Here is a 13,237-nt window from a genome sequence, read left to right on the forward strand (position 1 = left end):
GCCAAGGCAGGCGGATCATGAGGTCAGGAGATTGAGATCATCCTGGCTAACACAATGAAATTTGTCTCTACTAAAAATACAAAAAATTAGCCGAGCGTGGTGGTGGGCACCTGTAATCCCAGGTACTCCGGAGGCTGAGGCAGAGAATTGCTTGAACCTGGGATGCAGTGGTTCAGTGAGCTGAGATCATACCATTGCACTCCAGCCTGGGTGACAGAGTGATACTTCATCTCAAAAAAAAAAAGAAAAAGTAAAAGAAAAAAAAGAACATTTCCAAGAGGTCAAACAAGCAAAAGGGAAACGCCAGGAACGCTGGGAGGTACCTAAGTGTAGCCGCTGGGACAACATGGGTTATTATTGTGGCCAGGGGGCCTCGGAGTGTGGCAGCAAAATAAGGCCGCAGCAGGGAAGTCGTACCCTGGCTTCTCCTCCAAAGGATGGTGGTTTGCATCCCATCCCCGCCAACTGGCTGGTGGCAGGTGATAGCCGAGTCACATGGAGGGGGTCCAGCTGTCTGGGGGTTACCACTTCCTCCTTGCCCACAACAGAGGCCCTTTGCCAAGTGGATGTGTCTATAAATGTCTCCACCTTCAGCTTTCGGGGAACCGTGGACTATGCCTTCTGAAATGACTTGTCAAAGCTGGAGTGAGCATTTCTTCCTTGGCACTCTGGCAGACAATGGGGAGAACAGGACGGTGGCACTCATGTGAAAGCACGAAGTTGGGATGAAACAGATGAAGCAATTCAACAGTGGCAGATCTTGTGATAGTGGCAGCTTGGAAATAAAACATGCCCCCAGTCACGTGGTGTCTCGCACCACCAGCTTCATGCCGTGACTGCTTTGCAAACGGAAGTTGGCTCAGGCCACTGACAAAGAACATCAAACCCCAGCAAGGCATTGCAACTGGAAGCCAGAGATGAGGCTTGATGGCTTGTTTGTGGCTTGGGAATCTACATTGGGAGTATTTTGATCTGTCCTTTTTTCTGTCTAGGCAGGGACCAGGGAATAAATGTATTTTAATAAACCTTGGCCTCTCTACACCTGTGACCTTGACCTGGCTTGGCTTACCTGCTTATCCCATGTGCACCTCACTGAGTTATTTGTTAAGATAGCATTTTGAATGAATGATTTTTTTTTTTGAGACAGGGATTTACTTTGTCATCCAGGCTGGAGCACAGCGGCACAATCTCACCTCACTGCAGACATGACCTCTCAGACTCAAGTGATCCTGCTGCCTCTGCCTCCCAAGTAGCTGGGACTACAGACACACACCACCACACCTGGCTAATTTTTGTCTTTTTTATAGAGACGGGGTTTCGCCATGTTGCCCAGGCTGGTCTCAAACTCCTGAGCTCAAGCAATTCGCCTGCCTCAGCCTCCCAAATTGCTATCACAGATGTGAGCCACCTCACCTGGCCTGAATGACTACATTTTAACTTAAATTTTAAATCTTAATTATTACCTAATATCTTCAAAAAGGTCACACATGATGTAGCATTGACATGAAATTTCCAAAGATGGCTTGCACACACCAGGCAATGGAACTGATGGCAGTAGAGATGGCCAAGTCTCTCAGAATAGATCCCAGAATTGACAAAATTCAGAAAAGTTAGAGTAACGGACAGTTTGTCAGAAACTTCCAGATGACTTTCAGGAGGAGTCATCTAATTTCTATAATGTGAAATCCCACTAAGGGAAGAAGAAACTTCAAGAGGAACTAGAAAATGCAGTCAAACTTAGGCTTCTTGAGCAGGACTTGAACTCATTATTTTCGAGGTCAAAAGCACAATTCCTGATTATGGAAAGCAGTATGCCACTGAGGATGTTTTGCAAAGCTACTGATGGCCCAACATTATTCCCAAGGATCTCCAGATGTGGAATACAAAGCAGGCGTAGACTTAAATGTTGATTATGATGCTAAAGAAGAAAGTGATATGTTAGTGTTTTGATAAATGTATGTTATTGACAGTTGAGTACAGAGGATTTATAGAGCCTTAAAACTGCTCCATATGATATAATAATGGTGGATACATGTCATTATAAATTTGCCCAAACCCGTAGAAGGTACACCAACAAGAGTGAACCGTAATGTAAACCATGATTTCTGGGTAATTATGATGTGTCAATGTAGGTTCATCGATTGTAACAACTATAGCACTCTGGGGCAGGGCGGGGAGTGTTGATAATGGAGAAGGCCATGTGTGTTTCTGGGCAGAGAATAGATGGGAAATCTCTGTATCTTCCTCTCAATTTTGCTGTGAACCTAAAAGCTTTAAAACATACAGTCCTTAAAAATACAGAATTTAAATAAGGGCGGGACTGAGGAAAGGTGAATGAGATACCTGCAGTGCAAAAGGAGGGAGATGCTCGTTCTGGCAGTTGTGCTGGTTCAAGGCTAAAGGGTTGAGAAGTCCATGGTGTGGCTTATAATCCACACTGTGTTAGAACTGAGGAAATACAGTGGGTGCAGTTTCCCCAAGGGCTGGGGTTCTGGCCTCTGTATTGGGCCTTCCTGGCCTGGCCATCTCCATATGTTTTTTTCAGCCTGAGCACCAGCTCCTCTGGGAAGGGGCTCCTGGAGAGGCCGGGTAGGTGCCCATCCTCTGCACTCCCATCATGCCCTGTACAAGTCTTTCTGAGTCCTCATCTCAGCAGAATTGCTTTTAAAAATATGTCTCTCCCCCAGACTGTGAATTCCTTGAGGAGAAAAATTGTTGTGTTATACCTGTTGTAGTTGGCCCAACAGCAATGAATTGACAAGCTCTGATGTCCTGTAGAGATGGGAGAAAAAAATGAAGTCCTTTGTGGACTGAGTGATTAATTTTTCTCCTTTAATCATCAGTGCAGGCCTCTGGTAGGCTGCTGAAATGTCTTCAGGAGTCAGATGGCACTCCCAGTCCAAGCCTTACCCTTGCCTTCAGTTGAGGAATAACTTTATCATTTGGTTAAACTGGACTATGCCAAAAAAAAAAAAAAAAAAAAGAGGACGGGCGCGGTGGCTCACGCCTATAATCCCAGCACTTCGGGAGGCCAAGGCTGGTGGATCACGAGGTCAAGAGATTGAGACCATCCTGGTCAACAAGGTGAAACCCCATCTCTACTAAAAATACAAAAATTAGCTGGGCATGGTGGCACACGCCTGTAGTCCCAGCTACTCGGGAGGCTGAGGCAGGAGAATTGCTTGAACTCAGGAGGCAGAGGTTGTGGTGAGCCGAGATCGTGCCATTGCACTCCAGCCTGGGTAACAAGAGCGGAAACTCTGTCTCAAAAAAAAAAAAAAAAAAGAAAAAGAAGAAAAAGTTTTGTTTTTTATGATTCAGGTCAACATTTTTTTAAAAACATCTCAAGGAAGTTAGTCAAAGTGCTTAGGAAACTTTGGAGAAAAGATGCCAGTATCTAGTACTAGTGCATTGCGTGAGGTCCCAGGTGCATTGTATAAGATCTCAGGTGTATCGTGTGAGGACACAGCTACTTTGTTCGAGGCTGCAGGTGTGCTGCATGAAGCTGCACGTGCATTAGTGTGGCTGTAGGCTGTTTAAAATCCTTATTGTGCCACACAACCTAAAATGCTAACTTTCTATAGTCGTGATACCTCCTAGTTTTGCTGAGATCCCCAGACAAATAGTCTGCTTTCATAGGAGCAAAGGTATAGCTTATACTTGACTCTAGTTTCCAAAATGCAATGTTTAGAGCTAAGAGCCTTCTCTATCTTGCTAGTACTCTGTAGCCACAGAATTTCCTGTTCATTGTATCTGGGAATAGTTTGGATCTGTTTGTACTGTCTGATTATCATTTCAGAAGCCTTGAGTTTGTAGCATTTAATAAAGGAATTAAATTTTGTGTAACATGTATTTTTATTTTGGGCTCAGCAGGGCAGAGAGATGGGCAGGAAGGGAGAAGTGCTGATAGCTGAAGAGATTTACAAGAGGATGAAGAAGGTCAAGATCATGTCTCATTTCCCCTTCCTAGTGATAACTGTTAATATATTTCTATCAAATCTCTTTTAGTGGTATGTATTTCAAACATTTTGTTATAAACATAACACTCAGTTATTATAGAATCGAAGGAAAAACACTTTGTAATGCCACCACTCAGATAACGAGTGTTGCTATTACGATGCCCTTTGTTATTTTGCTTTGCATATAAAGGAAAGTACTAAATCCACATTACGGCATAAGCATTTTCCTGAACAAAAAACATGGCTCACACTTTAATTGCACAAGACAGAAACAACAGCACACGGAACACACATATACCCTACATCTCAATCTTGTTTAAAGACCTTGATGAAATATATCAAACAAAACATTCACAATAGAATCCAGCAATATGGTTTAAGGAATGTACCATAACCAAGTGAAATTCATTTCAGGAATGTAGAGATTAGAACATGTTTGGAAATCTATTAATATAACCAACCTTATATAAAATCCCGTATGATCATTTTGATACAGAAAAGGCATGAAAAGTCATGTGATTTAAAAAAATCTCAAATAATAGTCAGCATTATGTTTAATTTAACATAGTCACATTAAAGTCTAAAAAAGACGAGTGTCACCTTGTTTTAACTTGTTCTAAAAATTCTAGTCAACACAGTGAGATAATTAAACAAGATATCTCAATATTGACAAGAAGGAGGCCAAATTAACTTCATTTGAAGATAATATGATTGCTTACAAAGATAATCATACAAAATTTTAGAACTAATAGAGTTTAAGACTGTACAAAAATATATACAATTAATGTATAAAATATGTACAAATATTTTAAAATCATATATTTAATATATATTTTACATAACACATAAAAATTTAGATTTTCTTATATATCAGCAATAACCACTTAAAAGTAAAATGAGGCTGGGTGTGGTGGCTCACGCCTATAATCCCAGCACTTTGGGCAACTGAGGTGGGCAGATCACGAGGTCAAGAGATGGAGACCATCCCCTGGCCAGCATGGTGAAACCCCGTCTCTACTAAAAAATACAAAAATTAGCTAGGCATGGTGGCACACGCCTGTAGTCCCAGCTACTCAGTAGGCTGAGGCAGGAGAATTGCTTGAACTCTGGAAGCAGAGGTTGTAGTGAGTCGAGATCGTGCCACTGCACTCCAGCCTGGTGCCTGGTGACAGAGCAATACTCTGTCTCAAAAAAAAAAGAAAAGGTAAAATGAAAAATATATTCCATTCACATTAGCAGCAATAAAATAAAACACCTAGGAATACAAGTAACCAAAGTCAAAAGCAAAACAAAATCAAATCAAATCTTTATGAACCTGCTCTGACAGAAATAAGACTAGAATGAATTGAGAGACAAATCTTGTTACTGGATGGGAAGACCCAATGTCAAAAAGAGGCACATCCTCCAATGGATCTCTAAATCCTGTGTAATCTCAAAAGGAGTCCCTAAGGGATTCCAAGTGAATTCTAAAACTCAGCATGAGAATAGCTGGGACCATTATAAAAAAGGCAAGTAAAATGGAGGTGCTTATCCCAGTAAATATTATTATTGTTATTTTTTTTTTGTTCTAAGTCTGCCATTGTAGTGAATGACGAACACATATTAAAACAAAGCTACAGTAACTAAGTGTGCATCATACTAATACAGGAAAAGACAGGTCAATGGAACAAGTTAGTTCAGAAAGATCTGAGTGAGTGAGTGTGTGAGCCTGCATGTATATGTGTGGGTGTTTGCATATAAATATATATATATCAGAATTTAGTATCTGATAGAGGGGGCATTTCAAATGTTTGGAGTAACTATCTTTTTTTTGTTTTTGATATAGGGTCTTTCTCAGTGCTGGAGTTCAGTGGTGTAAACTCAGCTCACTATAGCCTCAACCTCCTGGGTTCAAGTGATCCTCCCACCTCTGCCTCCCAAGTAGCTGGGACTACAGGTACACACCACCATGCCTGGCTAATTTTTGTCTTTTTTATAGATATGGGGTTTTGCCATATTGCCCAGGCTGGTCTCAAACTCCTGAGCTTGTCATCTCCTGCCTTGGCCTCCCAGAGTGCTGGGATTACAGGCTTCAGCCACCATGCCTGGCCAGAGCAACTGTTTATTAATAGGAAAACCATAAAGCTGGATCCTTATCTCATATTTTTATACCAAAATAAATGGAAGATAATAAAAACTTCAAATATGAAATATGAAACCATAAAATGCTAAAATATTTTAGGTGACTATTTTTAGCCTTGAAGTGCAGAAGTCATGATACCAAAGAGCAGCTATAAAATAGTATTTTATAGATTCACATAAGTAACATTTTCTAAAAGTCTTTTTGCATATTAAGAGTAATGAACAAAGTTGAAATACAAATGATAAACTAAAAAAATGTTAATCATACATGTGACACTGTGTTAATATCTGTGTAATACAAAATAAATTTACAAATTAATTTGACAAAGACAAGTTATTTAATTAAAAAGCAATCAAAAGATATAAAGAGGCAGTTCATAAAAGAAAAAGCAAATAAGAAATAAGTATATGAAAATATATTCATTCTCACTCATAATTAAAGGATTACAGATTAAAACATTTGCTGCCAGGTTGGTGGTGATGGTAGATTCACAGGTATGGTCAGTGTGAGAGCAATGGGCTCAAAGAAACTGTTGCTGGGGGTGTAATTGGTTCAGACTTTCTGGAGGGCAGCTTGCCAGTGTTACCATGGAAACAGGCATATTCATTGACCTAGAGAGTGCTGTCATCTGACTGCATCTTAAGGAGATAATTGGCCAAGCGTGCAAATTTTGAGTTACTGTTACGATTTTGCCATCTAAGAATTTTAAGTTGGTGGTGGTTAAATTAATTGATCATTTTCTTTGTGGTTTCTTTTGTTGCTTTTATGCTTATATAGTTCTTCCCTTTTGAAATTTTTATTTATTTCTTTTTTTTTTTTACATTTTGACAGTTACCTGGAAGGATTTTGATTGTAAAGTGACATGGTATCTTAAATTCATATTTTTCCAAGTTTTCATTTCCTTGCAATCTTTTGTTAAATAATTCATCACTTCACTGTTGATCTGAAGTACACCCTTTATCTTATGTCAAGTAAGGTAAATTACTAGATTCTTAATTCTGCTCTGTTAATGTGTCTGCCTATGACTTGCTTATACTTGCAATTTTAATTTAATAAATATTAAAAAGAAGAAGCACCAGTCACTAATCAATACTATTTTCCCCTACATTTCTTGTTTATTCTTCCAAATTTGTGAAATTTCACTAAAAATATTCCATTCAAATTTTAAATGAAATTAATGAAGCCATAAATGAATTTGGGAAGACTGACACATTGGTTTCTCATTAGCAGGAACCCTATGGGTTCTTGGTTATATAATTTTGCTCGATTAATCCAACCAGGCTGTATGGCATGGAGCTGGAAATTGACCTCAATGGGACGGTGGCTACGAGATCCATGGCAAGCCCTCACTAGCCTGGCTTATGTAAGGAAGCGGCCAGCAATCATGGGAGAGACAGGGGCACTCCCTGTGAGAATTTATAAACTAGTGGCATTAGTGACAGGGACTTACTGAAGTTTTACTCCAGGATGGATTTGTCCAAGGGGAAGCAAGATATGTTTTGACACAGATCCCTTGGTCTGGGTGAAGGGGTGTGGAACAGCAGGCTGGAACTGTCATTCCCCTCTTCCATCTTCCTGCCCTCAGTAGGGACAAACCACCCTGGTAAGAGCTCCAGGGGCCTCTTTGAGATCCCACCAAGGTTTGGTAGAGAAGCAAAAGGCAATAGGCCTCTGAATAAGGCAGACCTAGGTTTGATTTATGATGGCTGTGTGATCTTGGGCACATTTCTTAACTTCTCTGATCTTCATCTGAGACATGGATAATGGTATTTCCCTGATAAGATTGTTGTTAAATGAGATGGTAACACAAAATATTGGTATAAGTCTGGCACATGGCCATACTTGACAAATGGTAGCTATTAATGATACTAACAAGATTAATGCTTTTTGGTGGTGGTGGGGATTGCACAAGTAATGAATATAAAGAGTTATCATATTCCTGGCACATAAGACCTATTTTTATTGTTGTCACTATATTATTATTACTATCAAGGTTGTTATTGTAGTATCCAGGCCTTCCACACATGGCCCTAAACTACTTGGGTACAAAAGCACTCATTGTGAACTGTGCTGGCAGGTGCCTCGGGCCTGTGCCCCGCCTTCCTGTGTGGTGTTGCCTGCAGGAATGATAGTGGACGTGGCTCATGTGCCTGCGCTCTTGGCCATAATGATGTGGGATTCCCCCACAGCTCAGTGCCAACCACAGCCTCTTCTTGCTCTACAAATGCCCTTCCCCCAAAAAGAAGGGTCGGGAAAGCAGCCCTCAACAGGGAGATTAGAGGCTGAAGCTTCCAAGGCCCACCCATCCTTTCTGAACTGTGGTACCGTAAGCAAATCAGGTTACCGCTCAATGTAGCTTTTGCTCATCCATACAGTCAGGTCAACGTAACTAATATTCGCTCCCTCCCAGGGCTGTATAGGGACAGAAGGAGAGATGTGGAGATGGCATCTGATGCACAGTTGACCCCCAACTGCAGTCACCAGATAAATGCAGGACACCCAGTTACATCTGAACTTCAGAAAAACTACAGGAATTTTTAGTATAAATATATCCCAAACATCCACAGAACATTCTTTTACTAAAAAAAAAATTATTTGTTTTGGTAGAAGAGCACAGTAAAGACAAAAAAATTATTTGCTGTTTTTCTGAAATTCACATTTACTAGAAATCTTGTACTTTTCTTTGCTAAATCTGGTACTCTTGCCTCCAACAAATGTCAATTCTTTCCCCCTTATCATGGGTGCACATGAATTTGTAACCCTGACCGTCTTCCAGTTCATTGTGACGGTCTCATTAATTCCCACGAACTCATTCAGCCAACACAGAAGCTGCTCCAAGGCAGAGGACATTGCTTCACCAAGGTTTCTGGCTTGAGCTTGTGTTATGGAACGCCCTGGCAAGGGTCAAGGGCAGTTCAGTTGTGAGCTGTTGGTGTTATGGTGACCATTCAGGTTCAGGGCCGCCTTTTCGCCTGGAAACTCCAGAACAGCATTTGATCTCTTTTTCTCTTTCAGGAGCTTAATATAGAGCTTATTCCGTCACCTTCCCCTGGGTCTCTGGGAGGGTCAAGTGGTGCACAGGGGATTAGCACCTCCATGCTTGCAAAACTGCATCCCCAACCTGCACCCTCTTGAGCTCTGCTCACACCTACTATGAGTCAGCACTTTATTCTGGCTCCCCTGAAGGCACGAGCCCTTCCTGTCTGCCTCTTGTGGAGATGCCTTTCTTGGGCCTTCAGAGCTATAAAGGGAGAGAGCAGATGGCAGCCCTGGCCCACACCTTCAGCTATCCCCTGGGTGCTGTGTCTGCTGTGTCTGCTGTGTCTCCTGAGCAGGGAGAGGGATGGCAGAAACCTGCACTGTCCACACAATACCTCCCAGATCCTACTGGCCTGTTGAAGCAAAGGAAGGTCTCGCTTTGTGACTGTGGTCCCTGCCGGCTGGGTAAAGTGATGACCCATCCGCCATCATGGAGGACAGTGGGATGTGAGCAGATGGGTGCAAGTGAACTCTCCTCCTGCCTTTTTGAAGTGCTTGAGGTGGAGGAAAAGACACCTTGCAAAGCTCTCAGTCACCTTTAGGAGGGGAGAAATTCCCAGTGTACTTCAAGCTTTTTACAAACTTGTTTCAGGGTGACCTACGGTGGATGGTTAAGTGGCTCTCCCAAGGAAAGAACAGAGGCCCCGGGATATAGAGCTGGACCCAGCTCCGGTGCAGGCACTGTGACCTCAGATTAGCACTTCTTTATGTCCCAGTTTTCCGTCTGCAAATCTGTATAATAAGATGCCAAATTCATGGGGTTGCCGGAAGATATAATGGAAAGATGCTACAGAAGCGCTTAGTCTAGAACAGAGTATTAATAAGAGAAGGCAAAGGCTGATCTGAAGTCAGGCTGAAATGGTTTCTCTTGAGTAAGCCGAAAGGATTTCCATGAAGCCATGCTTTGTGCAGATGTTCGGGGGGATGAGGGGTGGGCTCCAGTTCCTGCTTCCCTCCCCCTGGCCTCCAGAAAGTGTGTATGAGTGTGTGTGTGAGTGTGTGTGTGTGTATGAGTGTGTGTGTGTTCGCATGTGTAGTATGGAGAGGGTGATATCATCTCACAGCAAAACTACCACTTGACCTTTAGAAGCTGAAAACCTGTTTCTGCAGAATTCCAACTAGCAGGCACACCCAAAGAGCAATGCCAGAGGAATTTTGTCACACCTGGGAAGGGCTAGTGATTAATTTAATGATGCCTCCGACCTCAGTTACAGATGGGTTTGCATCTGTATGAGGTAGAGTTTAAATGGTAAATACACCTCCTTCTCTCTATGCACACTGATATACAGCCACCAAGAAAAATTACCCCAAAACACTGACATGTGGCATCTTAGATGTGGAAAGAAGGGAAATGACATTGTTTGGGTGCAACTAGGCCCCAGGTGCTCTGTAAAACATCACTTTGTTTAAACTTCATTAAACCCCTATATCATAGATAGATTTTATCAGTTTATAGAAATGGGTACCCAGAGGTTAAGCAGCTCCCACAGTGTCATGCAATTGTAAGTGAGGGAGCCAGGACTTACACCCAAGACTGACTCTGTGGCCATAGAGGGCCTCAAGCCTCTGCCCTGCCCCCCATGCCATGGCAGGTGCTGTGCACTGACTGTGGCACTCTTTCTTGCTGCATCAGGGGCCTTAGTACTCTTTCAAATACAGCCAGCCACCACCAACCTGCTATGGTTTGAATGCTTGTTTTTCCCCAAAATTCATATGCTGAAATCCTAACTCCTAAGGTAATGATATTAGGAGGTGGGGCTTTTGGGAGGTGATTAGATCATGGGAGTGGAGCCCTTATGAATGGGATTAATGTCTTTATTCAAGAAGCCCCAGAGAGACCCCTGGTCCCTTCTACCGTGTTGGGACACAACAAGATGCACCGTCTATGAACCAGAAAGCGGGCCCTCACCAGATACCAAATCTACCAGTACTTTGATCTTGGATCTCCCAGCCTCCAGAACGGTGAGAAATATTTTTCTGCTGTCTTTAAGTCACCCTGTTATGGTATTTGGTTGTGGCAGCCTTCATGGACTAAGAGTGGGCATGCAAACTAAGCCTGTGGGCCATCCTAGCGCCATTCATGCTGTCTTCCATCTGGCATTGCTGGGCTCTTTGTGTCAGCTCAGGTAGGTTTTAGGGCCCAGCTCCTCTGCAGAATGCTGGTGCCTTGTTCAGGTAGGCAGGGCCAGGTACAGGTGTGCAGGGCAGAGTCAGGGCTTCCTATGAGAGTTTATTGTTGATATGGGGAGTTTTTTCATTAGCAACCCATGTATTTGAGTCAATCATTGCCCTCTCCTTTTTTAAGACGTGAGTACCTCTGGGATAGGTAACACCTGTACTTTACTGCAATTTATCTTCTGGATTTTTTTTCTGTCCAGAAGGATATGCTAGATTTTTCCACTCGTCTGGGGATATTGGCTGAAACCTAAAGCTTAGAACAATAAGCAAGCTCTCTTGCCATGCCCCTCTCTTCCTGCAACACACACATTTTAAAGACAGGTGCTAGACCATCCAGGCAGAACTTGCTAAGAAGTATTCCAACTGGTCCTGCAAGTCCTGGTCTTGGCACTTCATCCACCTCCAGCCTAGATCTAATCAAAAGTTAAAGATTGCTCAGAGCGGCTTTCTTTAATGAGAAAGTGTGTGCCGTCTCCCCGCTGTGGCTCCCAAATCTGATGATTAAACGCTTAGGAGTGGTATGCACTTCCACAATTTGTTGGGGCCAGGGCTGGAATGTTTTTTTTGCGGTCCAAGGTGACATGATCCCTTGGGTGGTATCCAGGCCCCAGGGACTAGAAAGCGCTTCACTCAAGATTTCTGTCTGCCAAAGAGAGGAGACCCCAACAGAAAAAGCCTCTGTGGGGGGTACCTGCAAGCAGTAGCTGAGGAATTGGAGGCAGTCAGCTGGAGAAGGTATCACCCATGCTGTTTAGATCAGAGAATGCGGCATGCTGGGGATCCCCAGCAAGCAGGTCTCCAAAAATCCACAAAAATCCCCTCCTTGAGGGAGAGGGAAAGACCTTGGCCAGATAGTTATTGAACAACAGCGCCCCCGCCCCTGCAAAGATATTCCAGTTGAGAAAATTATCCTGAATGATCTGGATAGTCCCAATGCAGTCATAGGGTTGCTGTAAAAGGGAAGGGTGGGATAAGAGAGTCACAGGTTGCTATGAGATATGAGGATGGATGCAGAAGTCAGAGAGGAGAGATGTTATGCTGCTGGCTTTGAAGCTAGAGAAGGGATTGCAAGCCAAGGAATGCAGGTGGCTTCTAGAAGCTGAAAAAAGCAAAGCAAGGGATTTTCCCCTAGAACCTCTGGAAGGAATGTAGCCCTGCTTACCTATTTCAGACTTCTGACCTCCAGAACTACAAGCAAAATAATGTGTGTTATTTTATGCATCTGAGTTGGAGACAATTCGTTCCAGCAGCTGTGGGAAATGAATACACCCTCCTTGCTCCAGAGGCAGCCAGCAGCTGAGAAGTTCTGCTAGATCAAACACAGGATGCCCAAGTAGTGCATGGGATAGTCTTATACTAAAAGAGTGTTTGTTGTTTGGCTGGGCACGGTGGCTCACATCTGTAATTTCAGCAATTTGGGAGGCTGAGGCGGGCGGATCACCTGAGGTTGGGAGTTCGAGACCCGCCTGACCAACGTGGAGAAACCCCATCTCTACTAAAAATACAAAATTAGCCAGGTGTGGTGGCACATGCCTGTAATCCCAGCTACTTGGGAGGCTGAGGCAGGAGAATCGCTTGAACCTGGGAGGCATAGGTTGCAGTGAGCCGAGATCATGCCATTGCATCCCAGCCTGGGCAGCAAGAGCTAACTAAATTCCATCTCAAAAAAAAAAAAAAAAAAAAGAGTGTTGTTTATCATCTGACATTCCAATTTAACTAGACATCCTTTATTTATTTATTTATTTTTGCAAAATCTGGTAACTCTAAACCAGAAGAGAAAATATGTAAAGACACTTTTATCCTTTGTTTTCAATCTCTCCTCCCTGCCCGGAACCTGGAAAGCCCGAAGCAGGTGGTAGACTCGAGAGGAGGAGTAGAAATGTGGGGAGGGACAAACAAGAGACCCTGACCCTCCCCGAGGCAGGTTTTTGCACTCTGG

At 43.0% G+C, this 13,237-nt stretch overlaps 1 protein-coding gene across 2 annotated transcripts in view; it reads left to right on the top strand.

Moving 5' to 3' along the window:
* PLEKHF2 (pleckstrin homology and FYVE domain containing 2) overlaps positions 1 to 13,237 on the top strand; it is a 720,359-nt gene that overhangs the window by 53,665 nt on the left and 653,457 nt on the right. The gene's annotated exons all lie outside the window — the stretch shown is intronic.

The sequence above is a fragment of the Aotus nancymaae genome, unplaced genomic scaffold, assembly GCF_030222135.1.
Source record: "Aotus nancymaae isolate 86718 unplaced genomic scaffold, 86718_ANA_hifiasm-v0.15.2.pri h1tg000036l, whole genome shotgun sequence".
NCBI classification, from domain to species: Eukaryota; Metazoa; Chordata; class Mammalia; order Primates; family Aotidae; genus Aotus; species Aotus nancymaae.